The 19,832-nt window shown below is 37.5% G+C and overlaps 1 protein-coding gene across 1 annotated transcript in view; it reads left to right on the forward strand.

Annotated features, from left to right (window-relative positions):
• The first annotated feature begins 1,624 nt into the window (after positions 1 to 1,624).
• LOC149807070 (uncharacterized) overlaps positions 1,625 to 19,832 on the forward strand; it is a 305,047-nt gene continuing 286,839 nt past the window's right edge. Inside the window, exon 1 of the mRNA XM_089961485.1 lies at positions 1,625 to 2,041. The gene's annotated coding sequence lies outside the window, so the exon portion shown is untranslated. The remainder of the gene's footprint in view (positions 2,042 to 19,832) is intronic.

A 19,832-nucleotide genomic window follows, 5' to 3' on the forward strand; every position in this document is an offset into this window, starting at 1 on the left:
CTGACGTACAAATACTAACTGTTAGGAAGAAGTTTTATTTATCTCAGATGCGATGCATGGAAATTGGAAAGACTTATTTCTTAACTTTACATTTCAGTCCTAGTTGTGGGGTGTATATTTCTAAGTCTGGTGAACCCAATACTAGATCATTACAATTGCAGACTAGACTTTCACTTCATAAACGTGTAATTACAGTATTAATGCATGCCGTATCATGAAATTAACTAGGAATAGAGAAGACATTTTAGAATACATTGTCCGAAAGGATCATAGTCTCTGTATTCACAGTTTCTGATTCTGCAACTGTTCCTTATAGTTAACAGGATACAGTAAGGTTTAATACAGGGTGGTCCATCATCTTCAACACAGTGGGTCACATGGACCAAACATTTAAAGTTCGTGGGTCATACATTATATATCTTATAGTAATTATAAAACTAACTGTTTGTATGAGCGCGGGCCAAAAGAAAATGACCCACGGGCCATATTTTGACCGTATGCCTGTACTTGGACCACTCTGTTCTAATGAATCTGCACACTCATGGATTCCTGGCTTACTATGCCAACGGAATTATGATCACTGGTATGTTTTTAACACTGTCTCGCATGCGTGTCCCCCCTAAGTATAGATACTAGCATTAAAAATAGCATTGTCAATATCTGATTTGATCTCCCACTGGCCTCTTCAACGTCTACTATGTCGGATGGATATGTGCATGGACTATACAATTTGTTTTAAAACATGTTTTACACGATTCGGTCGATCACCTCTACCCCAACATCTACGCATGCAGAGAATACGGAAATGGGCCACGATATTGTTAAAAAGATACAATTATCGGATTAACTTATAGTAGTGTTGCATGCATCCAGAGTAAACATTCTTCTATGATAGCTTTCTTTCTCAAGAGTCATCTAAAATAAGACAATCCTAAATTGTAGGGCACACTGTTCTATTTACACTGTGCATGCCGGATACAACAATCTCCGACTATATAACACTTTCTTGTATGTAGCTGAGAAAGACAGTCCAAAAAGGGAACACTATTATCCGTCCAGAAAAAAACTATCCCTTACATACCCATACATGCTATCTCAAATCAAATAAGAGGATACGCTCTAATGATCAAGGAAGGAAACCATTTTACCGAGTTTGGTCTTCTGCTACGTTCTTAAGAGACAAGACACAATATGTTCTTCTAATCTTTACATTTGCACGTTCTTTTATTAAATGCAGTGCAGTTTCCTCGAAAAATCTAATTCCAGCCTCTATCCCAAATATGCATATCAATGACATGTTTCTGCTAGCAAGTGAAAATCGACTATCAAGATTTGGCCTTCATAACATCGTCATTATAGTGCCCTTTTCACACTGTAATGTTTCGTCATACATCAAACTACAATCGTCAAATGAAAGACGGACTGTTACAATGTAAACCCCTCTTACCAGAATCATTGGTACACACAAAGGTGTCTGTTAATCTGGGCTGGATGTTTAAGAGAGGCAATGTTTATGTGATATGTGACTTTTGAGGAAGCCAGACACTAAGTGGATTTGAGAGGTGATTTCTGACAAGCGATAACGGTTATAAGAGGTTCCACTTTGGCTGAGTATGAATGTATAGAAGTGCATATATTTACATTCAAAGCCCCATCTCAAAATCGTAAACCCTTTTTATGCGCCCAGTTAATTTGCTGACCTGCGTTTGATGTATTAGTAGCACAGTAGGGAAGTGCGTACCTATGAGCGGTTCTTGCAGTCGGCTATTGGAGATGTGTGCTTGTTAACACACTGACCATGCAGCATAGCGCCTTCGGCAAACCTTATATCTCGAGTATCCGACAAGATCAAGGTTTACCTGCTGATGAGTAACGCTTATTGCTTAGCAGAAAAAATACGGAGCATTCTTAGCGGATTTCGTACTATGGTTCTGTACGTTGATTTTACGTTTCAAGTTCCGTTATTGTTACTTTTACAGATGTAGTTTGGTTCAATTCACGAGGACGTTTACAATAATCTTGGATTAGCTACAATAGAACTGTAAGTATTTCATCATTTTACTTCCTAATATCTTTTGATTTCTAGTTTTGGTCTATAGATATGATATTATTGAACTTTCGCTGAAACATACTCTTTGAATTAGCAACGATATGTATTAAATTTTACAATTCATGTATGTTTGTAAGCCAGTATATACTATTTATTCATATTTGCGTTCATATTTACAGGTCTGTCATTTGCAAATGTGTTAAGTACGTGAACAACAATTACAATTATCTTTTTCTAGAATAATTGAGGGGTGGGGGTGGTTGTTTTCATTTTTTTAATAGTATAACTGCTCAATGACATAACGTTTAAATAAAATCTCCAAGAGTAATATAATGATGTATGGAGGACAGTCCTAAATTACTGCGTTATATTGATCTATGGAGGATAGTCTTAAGTCGCTGCCTTATATTGATGTATGAGGACAGTCTTAAGTCACTGCCTTATATTGATGCATAAAAGACAGTCTTAAGTCACTGCCTTATATTGATGTATGGCGTACAGTCTTAAGCCACTGCCTTATATTGATGCATGAAAGACAGTCTTAAGTCACTGCCTTATATTGATGCACGAAGGACAGTCTTAAGTCACTGCCTTATATTGATGCATGAAAGACAGTCTTAAGTCACTGCCTTATATTGATGCACGAAGGACAGTCTTAAGTCACTGCCTTATATTGATGCATGAAAGACAGTCTTAAGTCACTGCCTAATATTGACGTATGAAGGATAGTCTTAAGTCACTGCCTTATATTGACGTATGGAGGACAGACCTAAGTCAGCACCTTATCTTGATGTATGGCTGACAGTCTTAAGTCACTGCCTTATATTGATGTATGGAGGACAGTCCTAAGTCAGCACCTTATCTTGATGTATGGCGGACAGTCTTAAGTCACTGCCTTATCTTGATGTATGGAGGACATTCTTAAGTCACTGCCTTATATTGATGTATAGAGGACAGTCTTAAATTACTGCTTTATAGTCCTAAGTCACTGACATATACTGATGTATGGAGGACATTCTTAAGTCACTGTCTTATACTGGTGCATGGAGGACAGTCTTAAGTCCCCGTCTTATACTGATGCATGGAGAACAGTCTTAAGTCACTGACTTATCTTGATGTATGGAGGATAGTCATAAGTCATTGCCTTATGTTGATGCATAGAGGACAGTCTTACGTCACTGCCTTATATTGATGTATGGAGGACAGTCCTAATTCACTGATTTATCTTAACGTTATGTGATGTAGGCAGGATAGTTATAAGTCTTTGCCTTATGTTGATGCATAGAGGATAGTATTAAGTCGCTGTCTTATTTGATTGTATCACCGTACAATCGATCTTTTTAAGTGTATGACAAGGTATCTGTAATGGTTGTTGCCACCTTATTTTCTTACATTTTCAAATGCAGTTTGAGTACTGTCATCAAGAAGAGTATATCTAAATATATATGTTTCTCAGTCTAATATTTGTAGAAGAGGTCATATTATCTTCTCTCCGTAATCTATAATGAGTAAAAATTACAATACTAAATTTGACTTAAATAGTACTAAACTTATCATCAACTTCTCATTCCGCTGCAGCATCAAAACCACCAACTGTATGACGTAACCGAAAAGTATGTATTTCGTTTATACTTGCTTGCTTTGTTTGCCGATAAAAGACAATAAAAGTCATATACGCATGTTTTGTATTTAGCTTTTTCATGCTATCTAAGTGACCTGAAAAGTTTCCTATTTCCCTCAGAAAAATAAACTCGCAAAAGGTCAAGAATAGCCAACAGACATCTGAGTATTCCACAAAACCAGAATATACCCCAAACACCCTTTACGTATATTTTCTTCCATCGGAAGCTGTTGATGAAACGAATAACATCATAATACAGGAAGAAACATTAGATCATTCAGAGACTGGATGGGGTGGGGTGAGGAGCATAGCAAAGGTGTAGAAGAAAACAAAATGAAGCTGAACAATACCTTGATTTAGTTGAGCAGTATTGTTTCAGCCAAAATAAAATGACATATTTCAGAGCCAAAACCAAACCGTGTACTTGAGAAAATTTATCTCAGTAAATTAGTAAATTTCAAGCTGTCATTGAGTACTCTATCGTAAATGTTGTCAGAGTCTCTATTAAGAATGATATAATATTGGATTCATCTAAGATATCATGGATTATTCAGTGGTAAATTGGGTCAAAATTATCAAAGCTATCATGGAGTACTCAATACTAATTGGGTCAGAATTAGTACATTTTAAAGCTATCATGGAGTACTCAATACTAATTGGATCAGAATTAGTACATTTTAAAGCTATCATGGAGTACTCAATACTAATTGGATCAGAATTAGTACATTTTAAAGCTATCATGGAGTACTCAATACTAATTGGATCAGAATTAGTACATTTTAAAGCTATCATGGAGTACTCAATACTAATTGGGTCAGAATTAGTACATTTTAAAGCTATCATGCAGTACTCAATGCTAATTGGGTCAGAATTAGTACATTTTAAAGCTATCATGCAGTACTCAATGCTAATTGGGTCAGAATTAGTACATTTTAAAGCTATCATGCAGTACTCAATGCTAATTGGGTCAGAATTAGTACATTTTAAAGCTATCATGCAGTACTCAATGCTAATTGGGTCAGAATTAGTACATTTTAAAGCTATCATGGAGTACTCAATACTAATTGGATCAGAATTAGTACATTTTAAAGCTATCATGCAGTACTCAATGCTAATTGGGTCAGAATTAGTACATTTTAAAGCTATCATGGAGTACTCAATACTAATTGGATCAGAATTAGTACATTTTAAAGCTATCATGGAGTACTCAATGCTAATTGGGTCAGAATTAGTACATTTTAAAGCTATCATGGAGTACTCAATACTAATTGGATCAGAATTAGTACATTTTAAAGCTATCATGGAGTACTCAATACTAATTGGATCAGAATTAGTACATTTTAAAGCTATCATGCAGTAGTCAGTGGTAAATGGGGCCAGTGTCACAAGACTCAGAGAACTGCTGATGCTTCGAAACTGTTCATCGGTGTAAACTTTAAATAACGGTAAAACACGTGTTAGCATTCAAAATGTAGTGGTTGAAACGGCTATGGTATTGTGTACTGCATATAGCTCGCGTATTGATGCAAACGTAAACAAACCCAAAAATGAACTGAAGTTTCATCCATAACATTAATGGAGACAGACAAAAAAAGGCCAAAAAATATTAAATGGTCGATTCAGTTTTGATTTTGAATTGATTTGCCCATCATAAATAACAAGAATATGAATTTAAAACTAACAATTACAACAACGGCTTTTTCAAATCGAAATATTCGATTAAAGAAGCCTTACATAGGTCGAACAGTGCAAAATGACATTGTCGTGGGCCACTTCAATCACTGCTCGTTTAAGTACCGAAAAGCGATGCAATTCATGTTTATCTTGATTACTGAGAAAGAATGTTCACATGATGGAAGAACAAGTTTTAACATTTTGTGTGTATTATGCTCGCTAAAAATCAAAATAGTTTATAGTCGGGATAAAGGTCACGTGTGACGTAAGATTACCAGAATCTGTGTTAGGGTTTGCATCTAGAAAAGGAAATCACAGTCAATGGGTTACATTATTTTTCTCTCCCACGAGGCTGTGCCAAACGAGTGGGGACAAAATAATGTAACCTCACGAATGGAGTTTTCTTGTCTTGGTACAGACACCAACATTGATTTATTTTTCTCATCCAACAGTTTCCATTCAAACTATAATACCCCGCATTTTTGGAATATAGTTAGTGGATTCAATACGTATAATATTAATTTGGTAATATTATTGCATCTTTCCTTTTTATACAGGTCATCAGTTCTTATACTGATTTATGGAAATTTGAATAATCATCTAAGTACAATCTAGCTATACATAGCACTCTTAGAAAAGAAAAGAAATTTTTGGAGTGATTGGTTGGGGTAATACAAGATCAGGTATATATTTTCTTTAGTATGGATGAAACTATTATACAGCGTAAAAATGACAAAAACTCCAATTAAAAGAAATATTCCAATAACTTGATCTTAATTACAATGTGTTTTTAATATTATTGTCAGTCATCCCTACTGACGAACGACGACCTACGTATGACACTGCACAGGAATAGTGTTTTTAGAGAATATAAATGTTGAAGTGATATATATATATATATATATATATATATATATATATATATATATATATATATATATATATATATATATATATATATATATATATATATCCTTTAATCTTGGAAATAATCCTGCATCTCACGTAGGATCAAACAATAAATTTCTTTATTTGATTTGTTTCCGTGGTAATAATATCCGGATATCAAAGTTTTCCCACATCTCTTAAAAGACTGTTTAGATGGTAACTTTAATCCCATAATTATAATATAGTTAATCGGTGTATGGTCTTGTCCACATTTAAGCTTTATGTTAAGGAAATTTCAAGAACAAAAGATCATTCCATTTATATTGTTTGACTCATATTGCAGTTGAGAGATGACGTTGTCTTCATGCTTGTCTGCTAACGGATCAAAAGCTGGATTCATTTCTTCGAAAGACATTAAGGTGATAACTGTAGCTGGAATTTTATAACTCCATTAAGACGCCTTTTATGGTTCACCATGTAAACCAATTTGCATGTCATGCGATGGATCATTCAGATAAAACCGTAAGGTCTATTTTGGAAAGAGGAAAGCAAAAATGATAACTGCATCTGACTAGGCCTTCTTTTGGAGTGTTCTTGGTGAAATGTGATCTCAAGAGACATATGTATTTGGAAATTTGTACCATAATGCCTGATTAGGACCCTTTGGGCCTTCAAATACTTTGGGCTCGAGGTTTGAAAATCAAATCAATATTAAATTATATGTTTCGCTAGATAAACAATCCCATCATTAACATATTAATCAATTCTAATAATTTTCATTGCAAAGTATTGACGCTGAACGCCATTCAGTTCATTGTTTTCCCCGATTTATCTAGTTTGAATAACACATCAATGCACAATATTCACAAGAAACACAAATAAGTCAAATGCACTCAAAATATGATAGGAAACATTCATGTTGGAAATAGACGTGTTCACTTTTTTCATTTCTCCCAGTTCTGATGCCATCTGAGATAACTTAATTGTTATAATTTCGGCGCCCTGAATACAAATGGTACTAGCGGCTCCCTCGCTTGGCGCTCAGTTTTAAAACAATAGCTCACCTTTCATCATCGAGGGCGAGTGGGCTTGTTTGCGACATTGCTGCTAATGAGTACTGTTCTATGGGAGAAAACATGAAAATTATTTAAAAAGACTATTCAGATGATTGAGACTTGAATGTTTGAGCTATACAACCAAAACCAAATCATATAATAATGACGCATATGTGGTCTTTATGTGTGTGTGTGTGTGTGTGCGCGCGCGCGCGCGCGAGCTCTACAGATATTAACTAATCATGTGAGAATGACAGGTTTAATTGGGAAGTTATTTGAATTTGCAACATGCACAATGGAGAAAATGTTGGCATGCCTCTATGCCATTTTCATTTACTTTGGCTGAAATTTCTTTACATATTGTATTTGTGGAAATTGTACATGATTGAAGCAGACAGCTAACCAAAATAGCTTCTGCCATGTGCTCAAGAAATCAGCCTGAATTAGCCTCAATCAAGTACATTATCCTTAGCAGTTATTACAACAGGGAAAACGAATTTTGCCAGAGTAGGCAATGCCAGTTTCTAAACGTGCAATGAATTAATTACAAAACATAAAACGTAAAAAAATATCACCTCGATTTTTTAAAATATAATTTGATTTGAACAAGCTGAGCTAGCATTTTTTTAAAGGTGCACATTTGAACAAATGCCAAGCTGTGTACTCTTTAATCCAAATTACACATATCAAGCGTACAAGAAAGTAAATAAAAGTAGACGTTCTTTTAACAATACCTAAGATATACAAGATCTATTTTTTTAAATAGCCAGGTTAAGCAATGAGAAAATCATAGGAAATTATTTTTCTTTAATAATCTAACCATATGCAAAATATGAAACTGTAGAGCGACACCATAGTTCAGTCAATGATTGTGCGTTTCTGGGCATTTAACTGGGGGCACTAGGCCACATTAAACATTCCATCTTTATGTCTTCCTTTATAAGATTAATAACAAAATATAGAAATGGTACAGGTACGAAAATGGCAAGGGTATGATCTGCAATTACATACATGAATCACGAACTCAGATATACAGAAACAAGATTAAACATTTTGTATGTTTGGTTGGTCTAGACATCCATACCATACCATACCATACCATACCAATTTATACCATACCAGTCCATACCATACCAGACCATACCATACCATACCAGCGTCATCCGATTAGGAATGGTATCGGTCATTTAGCAACCGCTGCAGTATACTCTTGTACGGAAAAATGATATATGGTCATCCTATACCGGTATTTGGTCTTCCTCAGTTTAAGAATTGAAATTTTCCATTTATACGCTAACAGGTGTTGTATCATCCAATTTTCATGGCGTTAGCTACAAATTAATTATTCATTCATTTATTCTCCGACTCAACATACAAATGAGTCACCAAATGCAATTTTGAATGTTGAGAACTAGGAAAACGTTTATCTAAGATTAAATGATTATAAAACGACCTAATCAATATCGTGATGTCATGATATCTGTGAGGCAGCCCAGTGGGATAACTTTGGGCAAATTCATTAGTTTGTGATTTTCCTTATAGATTGCCTTTCTGAAGTTTAAAGAAGAAAGCTCGGTTACATAAATAACACGCTTAGTCAAATTCTGATTAGTTGCAAAATTTATGACAGATTCCTGTAGAAAATGTTGCAACTGCCGTCATAACACTTCTGTAGACTTCGGGGTCATTCAGTCCAAAGGTGTACAGAAATCCTCGCCCCCCCCCCCCCGGTCAGTGCTGAACAAATTCTTTTTCAGATATGTATATATTGAAGATATGCACAAAACAGAATATCAGATTATTGATAATTTGCGGCCAAAAATAAATCGTGTTTTGAGCACGAGATAATCATATGCGCAATACCATTAGCGTAAGAAGAATCGCAATATTGACAGTCACAAAGTATCATACTGTATGGAGTGACCAGAAATCTGGCTAAAGGTTTCACCAGTTCATGCTATCGTCCACAGTCCTATCCACCCGTTATTTTCCCTTTCATGTGGTCTTTTCTCGTCGCAAAGGACTAATTCATTTTTGCAATAAAATATGGAGAATCGTTGAAAATTTTCTTGGCTCGAAATACTTGACCATTGTTGACTATTTTTTTGTAATCGTTGGAGCAGCACCTTTTAACACATTATTGGTTATATCATGGCGAATAAATGGTAACCAAGTACCTTTCTCAAGGACACACCGACACAACCGTTCAGAACCACGATACGTCCTGTGGCTTTTGATCATTATCAGAAATTTTGTAATCCGCAAAATTCTTTCAAGTGGTTACGCAGAATATTACAGTTGCCAACCATTTCACTAGTCATTTGTAACTCAACCAAACGATGTCGATTGATGATGCAGTACGGTTGCCAACCATTCGCTGTTCATTTGTAACCTAGCTAAATGATGATCAATTAAAAGTAGATTGTTAAGAAACTTTTGATACCTAAAATCTTAATCTGACATTGGATCGTGTAATTAACTCGAGGCACTAAGTAAACTGGAATGATTACATCTCTGATCCCATTCAGCCATGATCTTTAAATTCTGATCGTAATCAAGTACTATAATCAAGTACTAATCAAGTACTATAATGAAGTACTAATCAAGTACTATAATCAAGTACCATAATCAAGTACTAATCAAGTACTATAATCAAGTACTAATCAAGTAATATAATCAAGTACCATAATCAAGTACTAATCAAGTACTATAATCAAGTAATAATCAAGTACTATAATCAAGTACTAATCAAGTACTATAATCAAGTACTATAATCAAGTACTAATCAAGTACTAATCAAGTAATATAATCAAGTACTATAATCAAGTTCTAATAAAGTACTAATCAAGTACTATAATTAAGTACTATAATCAAGTACTAATAAAGTACGATAATCAATTACTATAGTACTATATTCAAGTAATATAATCAAGTACTAATCAAGTACTATAATAAAGTACCATAATCAAGTACTATAATCAAGTACTAATCAAGTAATATAATCAAGTACTATAATCAAGTACTAATTAAGTACTATAATCAAGTACTATAATAAAGTACTGACAATGAGATCTAGATTCCAAAGTCGAGAACAAAAGTTAAAAACTCTTTTACTGCATCAGCACCTACCTCTTGGAATTCCCCATCGCACATGATAAGTAAGTTAATTCCAAGGCTTCGTAGAAAACTTCATCATTATCACATTTATATACACCGTATGGCAAATAACAGCCCGTTCAAGTGCACTGGTTCGCTCGTGTTAGGGATTGACTAAATAAGTGCAATAAACTGACAACGAACAGTGCAAAAATAGTTTCTAACTTGCCTATGCGCTTTCGACTGTAAAAAAAGAGGCTTTTTAAAATGCAAATACAAAACAGAGGCAAGGCTAACAGAAGACATAAAAAGCGTTATGGTTCCAAAATTTTACGTGACTATTTCTACAGGAATACAAGTTTGAAAGGTTTAACGTCTCAACTAGTTGGCTTCAACTTGATAATGCTGGAAAACATTTTATATTGACCCAGAAACCGACGAGCCCTATCTTTTTAATGTAAATTTGCGTTAACTGCAAATTATATCCCGGATATTTCATTGTTTTAATACTAATTATAGGTTAGTGGGTGACTAATATGCAAATTCAAAGAATCTTTTAACTGAAAATTTGCCGGCTGCAAAAAGATAACGATTTTATTTGTGTGTGGCTGTCTTTATCTTTCGGGCAATATAAAATATTTTAAAAGGGATAATATAATCCATCTATTTACAACATTATAACGTAATGTTCTCTGTTTCACCATCTTATGCTGATTGTTTGACGCTTTTCGGTATTGCCTTAAACTGTTATCGTTTTCGTATGCATAACGTTATATCGACATTTCTGAATCGATGCGATAAGCATATAACTTATGTAAACTATAAATCGAGTCCCGGTATCAGATTAGGCATAGGAACCAAACCGTCCCCAATCGCAGTACCCCTACTCCCGCGGTAAATATTAGCGCTAGGAAACTGCAAGGTTTTCTAGAGTAACTTGTCTTTACATAAGGGTAATGAAATTGTAAAAATCTATGGTTGTCCCCTGGCAACCAAGGTTGAAACAACAGGCTCCCAAGAAGATTTTTCTGGTTGCTCAGTATATTACTGCGGATCCCCTAAAATTGCACTAATCTAATGTTTGAACAGCTAATATTGATAGTCACACGGTTAGACAGTTTTTCATTACGCGTGGTTGTCAACTGGAAACTGGACATTTAGATTGCAAAATCTGGTTGCCAGTAAAATCATATGAGTCCACATTAGATAGTCACGAGCGCAGTTCCACTGTTAATGAATAATCAGCAGTGAGTTCAATTTTACCGTGAAGATCTAGTCAAATTATGAACTTCATTTATCAATAAATAACAAAAATCTATTTTGATTTTAACATTTATGTCTAATCGATTTCCTAACATGCTCTTGGAGCACTGAGGAGCTCTGACATCCATGTAAAAGAACAAAAGTTTAAAGCTAAAAGATATAATTATTCCTGTTTATAATATATCATGTATAGGCAACGTTTTGTAAGTGTTATTGTCAAATCTTTCTCCGTATTATGCATCTTGTCAGTCCTATCTATAAATTTAGATTTACTATCAGTTTCAAATTTTCACAGGTTTTTGCCCTGATATGAATATTAAGCTTATGCCAAAATACTTTCTTTTGTCTTCGCAATAAATGTTGGGTCTTTTTTCATACATCATTTGATTTCATTTCATACTGTGGAGTGTCTTTTTTCATACATTATTTGATTTCATTTCATACTGTGGAGTGTCTTTTTTCATACATTATTTGATTTCGTTTCATACTGTAGAGAGTCTTTTTTCATACATTATTTGATTTCATTTCATACTGTGGAGTGTCTTTTCCTCTTGTACCTGCTTATGAATATAACTTGCAAGTTACCGGATGTATTTTTGCCTTTAATATTATAGAACAGTAATTCTTAAAAAAACACACACACACACACACACACACCAGAAAATGCAACAAAACGCGACAGCCATAATTAGCATGGTGTACGGATTTCTGCTTATAATGTACCCACAGAGAATAATGGAAGAGTATTTACCCTTCGAAGTCATCCATGTTTAAGGACCTTTAAGATAAAGGTGCTCTGCCTGAAGTGGGATATCTCATCATGTGATAATGCATTAGCTGGGACCCAAGAGAAAGTATCTGAGTAAACATTTTTTCTTAGTGTCTCCTCTATGTGTATTTTTGTTTGACGATACGCCAGTCGGTGCCAGAAAACAAACATGCTAGTTTCAGTGAGTTAAATATTTGTCATTAGCCAGTTCTGAAATACATGGTGATGTCAGGAGGTGAGATTATTCGCATGATTGACTCAGTAAGTCATTCGGAACTACTTCGTCTATTTCTATGAGACAAGATTATGCCTCGGATGTATGTCGGCGCAGTAATTTTACGGAAAATCATTTCTCAAAAAAAAATAAACCCTGTCTATTAGGATCGCCTTGGCTATTTCTACAACTGGATTGACTGGAGGATTTCCTGTGAGGTAACATCTTCGTTAGTCAAGGTTCCGATATGTTAACCCTATCTACACATTGGCGGATCGAATATATATTTCAGAGCTATTGGATTTCATGAGTTGCCTCCCTTAGTTTGTAATGCTAACTAACCAATAACGTTATACAGCCGTGCATTGCACATCGGTCGAAAATTTTGGAGGCATTGGACTTTAAAAAGGTACTTTGTAAGTTTAACATCGAAAGTATGACTACGTACCAGAAGGAAGCCATTATAGTGTATCTGAGTGAAATGTATTTGTACAAACACGAACTGGCAGTGGAAAATTGCTTATTTATCATTCCATTTTAGTTTTATGCTCGCCTTCTCTCGATCGTGTAGGAACAGTGTTTAAAGTTGAAGAATTTAATTTTGATTGAATGCGGTGGCTTGCCGCAGCAAACAATGAAATTCACAGACCCGAAGCACATACATATATGCTGGATACGCCAGATAGACAGGTTATCATATCGGAACCTTGGCTAGCAAAGATGGAGTGGTTATGAATGACACAAATAGCTTGATCATTCGGTACATTTCGGTCAATCCAGATTTCGTAAATAGCCAAAGTATCCGACTGGTAACTCTGGACACACTTTCTAAGTATGGTCCGTATGACTGCCCTCGAAGCTATGAATGTTAATCATGTATGTATCTAAACTAAGTAACAATAACCATTTATGATAATATTTTATTTTGACTCATCATAAGTCATAGCCGTCAAAATCAAGTTGCCGACCGGACTGTGACTGTGATACACTTGGTTGTCCGAAGCTTCTGGCTGCCGGGCAATGAATTAATCCTTGTCTTAGTTAGATGGTTAAAATAACGCCATGGAAACGCTTAAAATTTAAGAGCTATTTTGGCTTCGCCCCATGGGACCCTAACTGAGGTTAAGTCCTCCTTGTTTACGCGTTCCCTAAGCAATAATGATTGACACTACCTTTGCCATTCGTTTGCAGACAGGACTTGCGATTATGGTTCGAAGTTATTGTGGATCATAGGGTCTTATTATTTTGTTGTTGTATAATAAACAAAACTAGTGGAACCCGCTTTTTAACCAGTTTAATTTGTGATTTAAAATAACCTTCTGCAAAAAACTCCATTTTAGAACAGTACAGTTCATTTCCGAATTATATACAATTGTGTTACGATTTCCAATTGTATTAGGTTGAGGTGTGTAAGCAATTTGGAACTCACCTTGTGTTATTAGAAAATGCCTTTTTATGTGCATATAATACAAGTCAAGGTGCAGTTAAAGGATATTTAAAATGCGAGCATGTGGGACAAAGAAATAAATCTCAAAGGTGTCTATTTGGATAATATGCATTATGTTGAAAGATAAATCTAAACAAATTAACTCGATGCGCGAAACCTGTCTGATTTTGTTTGAATGAGAACAGCTATTGTACTTGTATTTCGTTTGATATGATAAACGTTTATCCGCTTTCTGGTCTTAAATGTGGCTCGTAACTAAACCTGGATGAATGCCAAACTCTCTTCCTTTTCTTTCTTCTAATAGTTTAAAGACTTTGCAGAGGGAATCTGCAGAGGAAATATTTCATTTTACTGTTCGGACACTTGCTAGTAGTGAATGGGGGCACTGTGCGGACAATGGGAATTAGCATTAAAAACCACCCTGGGCAAATCTACGGACAATGGAAATTTAACATGGTGAAAAATCGTGGGCAAATCTACGGACAAGGGGAATTAACATGGTAAAAAATCGTGGGGCACTCTACGGACAAGGGAAATTTAACATGGGAATAAATCGTGGGACAATCTACGGACAAGGGGAATTTAACATGGGATTTTTTTTTAAAAAAAAAATTTTTTAAAAAAGGGGTAGGCAATGGAAAGGCTATCTCTTTTCGAGAAATATGGCTGGCCCTGAAAAGGGCCTTTGGTTTATGTTAATATGCCCTTAACATAAAGGGCATTTGCGACATCTTCTTTTCCTCAAACTTCGTCTTACAGCAGGGCCATACATCAGAGTCCTCTTGAGGCAACCTTGTCTCTCTATATAGACTCTTCTTATCCACAGGCTGCTGTTGGTCCTGTGGACAACGGTCCACTTGGATCGGACATACATGAGCATGTCCGTCCTGAACATCATTGTTGACACAAGGGTTGAAGATTCAACGTCTGTCCACATGTTGAGGCTCCGAGAATAGGTGAATCAATGCAGTGAACGGCGCTTATTTATAGGGACAGGAAGGATTGAAACGGATTGAGTTCATTCACCAATCCTAACACGCGTTACAGAATTCAGTCAGCCCGCATCCAATCCGAAGAGAGCAGTCTGTGACGTCACGTAGTCTATATAGATTCGCTAGCGCTTGTGTGCAGTCAATCTATGCGACAGTGATTCAACATGACGGAAACTCAGAAAACGATCCATTGGGGTGCACCAGCAGGGGAGACTGCCCAAGGGAACTCGGACTTACTTTCAGAAGAGGTGAATTGGGATTTTGTGGATTTTCTCTCCTCGCAAGAATTTGTTCCGGAACCTTCGTTACCTTCTTCATTACCGCAAGTGGAAAATTTTAGACAGAGACAAAAAGAAGAATTGGAGAAATTTATACAACGACAAAAGGAAGCGGAACAGGCTTTTCTCCTACAGCAACAGCAACAAGAAGAAGAGGTAAGAAAAAAACAACAGCAGCAACAGCAAGAAGAAGTAGCAGCAAAGAAACAAGAGGGTGAAAATCAAACGGTCACGGTACTGTTGGACATTTTAGCGGAGTTAAGAAGTCTGAAACAAATGTATCAGACTTCTTTATCACGACCGAAGAGAATACGACCTTCCCGAGCTAAACACGTTAACCCTGTGACTAAGCCTACCGTACCACCCTTAGTGATTTCAACCCAATCATTATCAACATTACGCAGTCCAGAAGTAGGCCTTGTCCGTGGCAAAGGCATAAGGCAGTTAAAGTTGATTGCTTAAACTCACCCTTTCACCATGAAGAAAAAAGGCCCTTTTCAGGGCCACCCACATTTCTCGAAAAGAAATACAATTTCAATTTGCCAATAACTCAAAAAAAATAAACCCCACCCATTTTACCCTTATAGTACGTGTCTGTGTATGAGTGCGTGAGTTTACGTTCTTATTTTAAAATCACAACTCAAAGACACTTACCTTATATCATTCATATATTCTTTTCTCCATTTTTTACAATCCAATTCACAATTCACAACACAACACTTTAATTAAAAGTTCATTGACTTCTTCTTTCTCCTTGTTTACTCTCTCTGTTTTTTAAATTTCTTCACCGTCTTTTCCTCATTTTCTTCCCTTCTTCTTTTCTTCTTCTCCTCTTTCTTTGCCTCTTGTGAACAGAATTGTCTTTTTTCTTCCTCTTCTTTCTCTGAAGAATCCCTCTCTTCTTCTGAAGAATCCCTCTTTTCTTCTGACTCCTCTTGTTTCTTTTTTGGGCAATCTGGAGACCAATGTCCTTTTTCTTGACAATAATAACAGGTATCTTGACTTTTGTCTTTTTTACTCCCTGTTTTTGTTCGTTTTTGACGGTCTGGACACTCTGAAGACCAATGCCCTTTCTTCTGACAGATATAGCAAGTATCTTGACTTTTATCTCTAAAGGAAGGAGAGTAGTCCGTAGGCTGGTCTGAAGAGAATTTTCTAATGACCCCTCGCAAAGCTCTGACGAAACGTTCCATCTGGTTAGTCTCTTCCATCGTTGTGCTCGGCTTGAGAGTGAAATGAATAGTGAAAGGACAAGACACACACCCTTTTATATACGCTGGTCTGCCATGACTATAAAGTAGTTTATAGTGTTTGAACTTGAGTCATTTGACTTTTTGCTTTCAAGATGAAACGATCCCATTCATTCGAGAAGAAAGAAGAAGAAAGAAGTAAGAGGCAGAAACGTGATCTATCGCCTCGTACCAGGGCTGAAATCTTGGCACAAATTCATGCCAGTGATTTTGAAGAGGACATGAGTGAACCAGAATCCGAACCCTCTAAACCAAATCCACCACCCTTTGTCAACCCTGAAAAGTACTATTCCATTCGAGAGACGGAAAAGCGCTCCTCTAGAAAATTTAGAACCACGGCTTACAAATACACGGTGAAGTTTAAAGATTTCAAGGCTGAAGTACCGTTAGAGAAAGCAGAAGTGTTCATCACCGAGGTGTGGGATTCTTTGCTCACCACACTCAAGCGACAATGTCAACCCAAAGAAGACGATCGCTTGAGACTTTCCATACAACACGACGGTTTGAAATCCCCTGTTTGGATCGAGTTTAGCACCCCTGCAGAATTGACTGCTTCCAAAGTCATGGACAAGATTCAACACGTACAACAATCTAATGATCAGTTTGACATCACCGATGGTAAAGCCACACTGGACATGACCCACGTCTCTCCTCCTCAAGGGACAGGATGCAAAAAGATGTTATTGGTGGACGACCTTCGCAACACCAAAACGAGTCTCGTCCGAATTGACAACCCTCATGACCAGATGTGCTTAGCCCGTGCCATCGTGGTGGGACGAACCTATGCCAACAAGAACGACACGGTAGAATGGAAAAGAACCTGGGACACTATTCAACGTTCCGACCGAGCCAAACAACGAAATGAAGCAGAACTCCTGTTACAACAAGCCGGACTGCCCAAAGACACACCCTGTGGCATTCCTGAGATGCAAAAATTGCAAGATGTCCTAGCTCCACGATACACCTTGAAAGTGCACCCTCAAGAAGTGCGCGGACCTCTATTGTTTCGAGGGCAAGACTTTAAGGACGGAAAATACATTCATGTCTATTATCACGATGACCATTTCGATACGATTACCACTATCACTGGATTCCTGGGATACAGTTATTACTGTGAGAAATGTGACCATGGTTATAACAATCGAGAGCAACACAAGCATTGTGGATCGAAATGCACAGGATGTTTGGCCTCTTCACCCTGTCTGAGCGAAGAACCAGTGCCTTGTTCAACTTGTCTGCGCACGTTTGTCAGCCCTACCTGTTACCAACAACATTTGAAGACGCAAGGTTCACAGAAGAAATGCGCTTGTCAACTGCTGAGATTGTGCCCCGCGTGTGGACAAGGCATACGTACCAATAGTGTCAAGGCACGCGTATGTTCAGGAAAGAAAAAATGTCACATTTGTCACCACATCGTGGACTTGCAACACCAATGTTACGTGCAAAAATACCAACCCCCACCAGAGAAAGAGGACGGTCACAAGAAGAAAGGCAATTTCATCTTTTTCGATTTCGAATGCATGCAAGAGACCGGCATTCACATTCCTAATTTCTGCGTGGCTCATCGAGCGTGCGAGAAGTGCATTCAAGAACCTATCTTCAGTCATTGCCCTCACTGCAGCAAGATTCCTGGAGGGCGTGAAAAAATATTTCGGGGGCCGAACACGTTAGCCGATTTTGCCCAATGGGTCTTAGACCCCGTCGACAAGACGTGGAGCCAAGAGGACATCGAACGTTACGGAGATTGTCATCGTCATGCCACGGTGATGGCTCACAATTTCTCCGGATACGATGGACAGTTTCTTTTGAGGTACTATACGGAACAAGGCACCGAACGTCCTAAAGTGACTTTGAACGGAGCCAAAATCATTTTCATGCAAGTGGGACAAGTACAGTTTAAAGATTCGATGAGCTATTTGGCCATGCCTTTGAGTCGAATGCCTAAAACGTTTGGAATGACAGAAATGGCTAAAGGGTACTTTCCACACTTTTTCAATACGGAAGCCAATCAACACGCCGTTCTACCCCATTTACCAGAGGCTCACTATTACGACCCCGACAACATGCGTACCGAACAACGAGAAGCTTTCTACGCTTGGTACCAGATTCACGCCTCGGACCCTTTCGACTTTCAGGAAGAAATGCTAAAGTATTGTCGTTCCGACGTGGACATTTTACGGCGTTGCTGTGGAAAATTTCGAGAACTGTTCATGGAACACGGAGGGGTCGATCCTTTGAAAGAAGCTTGCACCATTGCCAAAGCGTGTTCCTTAGTGTATCGACAACGATTCATGCCTGAAAAGACCGTGGCTGTCATCAGTCCTCAAACGACCCACTTTGTCAAACGTCAATACTCGGTCAAAGCCCTACGTTGGTTACATTACTTGTGCGACAAGGAAGACAAGTGGATTCAGCATGCCCGCAACGGAGGGGGCGAAAAGACCATCGGAACGTATTCGGTCGATGGCTGGGACTTAGAAAACCCCAAGATCGTGTACGAGTTTAACGGTTGCTTATTTCACGGATGTCCCGTCTGTTACCCTGACCGTGGCACCAAGAATCAGTTTTTGCAACGAACCATGGAAGACCTGTACCAGGACACTTGTCAGCGACGCCTAAAGTTAGAACAGCAAGGATACCAAGTGGTGGAAATGTGGGAACACGAGTACGATCACCGTATGAAAACCGATCCCGAGTTTAAACGCCTCGTGGAAAGTTACCAGTTCATGGACCCGTTGAACCCGAGGGATAGTTTGTACGGAGGAAGGACCAATGCCACCTGTTTGCTGTACCAAGCCGACGAAGAGAAAGGAGAAGAAATCAAATACTTGGACGTGTGTTCGCTGTATCCCTACGTGTGCAAATATTGTCGCTTTCCTACAGGGCACCCACAATTGTTGACGGAACACATCGACCTGGTCAACATTCGACAATACGAAGGCTTGATCAAGTGCAAAGTTTTGCCTCCCACGAACCTATACCATCCCGTCTTACCTCACCATTGTCAAGGCAAACTGATGTTTCCCTTGTGCCGTACTTGTGCCGAAACGTGCAACCAAGACCAATCTTGTCAGCATACCCAGGAAGAACGTGCCTTGACGGGAACCTGGGTCAGCGTAGAATTGTTCAAAGCTCTGGACATGGGATACCAACTGTTAGAAGTGTACGAAATTTGCCACTTTCCCAAGACACAACAGTACCACAAGGGTGACCCTACTCAGAGAGGCATTTTCGC

Source organism: Sinohyriopsis cumingii, chromosome 1 (genome assembly GCF_028554795.1).
Source record: "Sinohyriopsis cumingii isolate HCF-2022 chromosome 1, ASM2855479v2, whole genome shotgun sequence".
NCBI classification, from domain to species: domain Eukaryota; kingdom Metazoa; phylum Mollusca; class Bivalvia; order Unionida; family Unionidae; genus Sinohyriopsis; species Sinohyriopsis cumingii.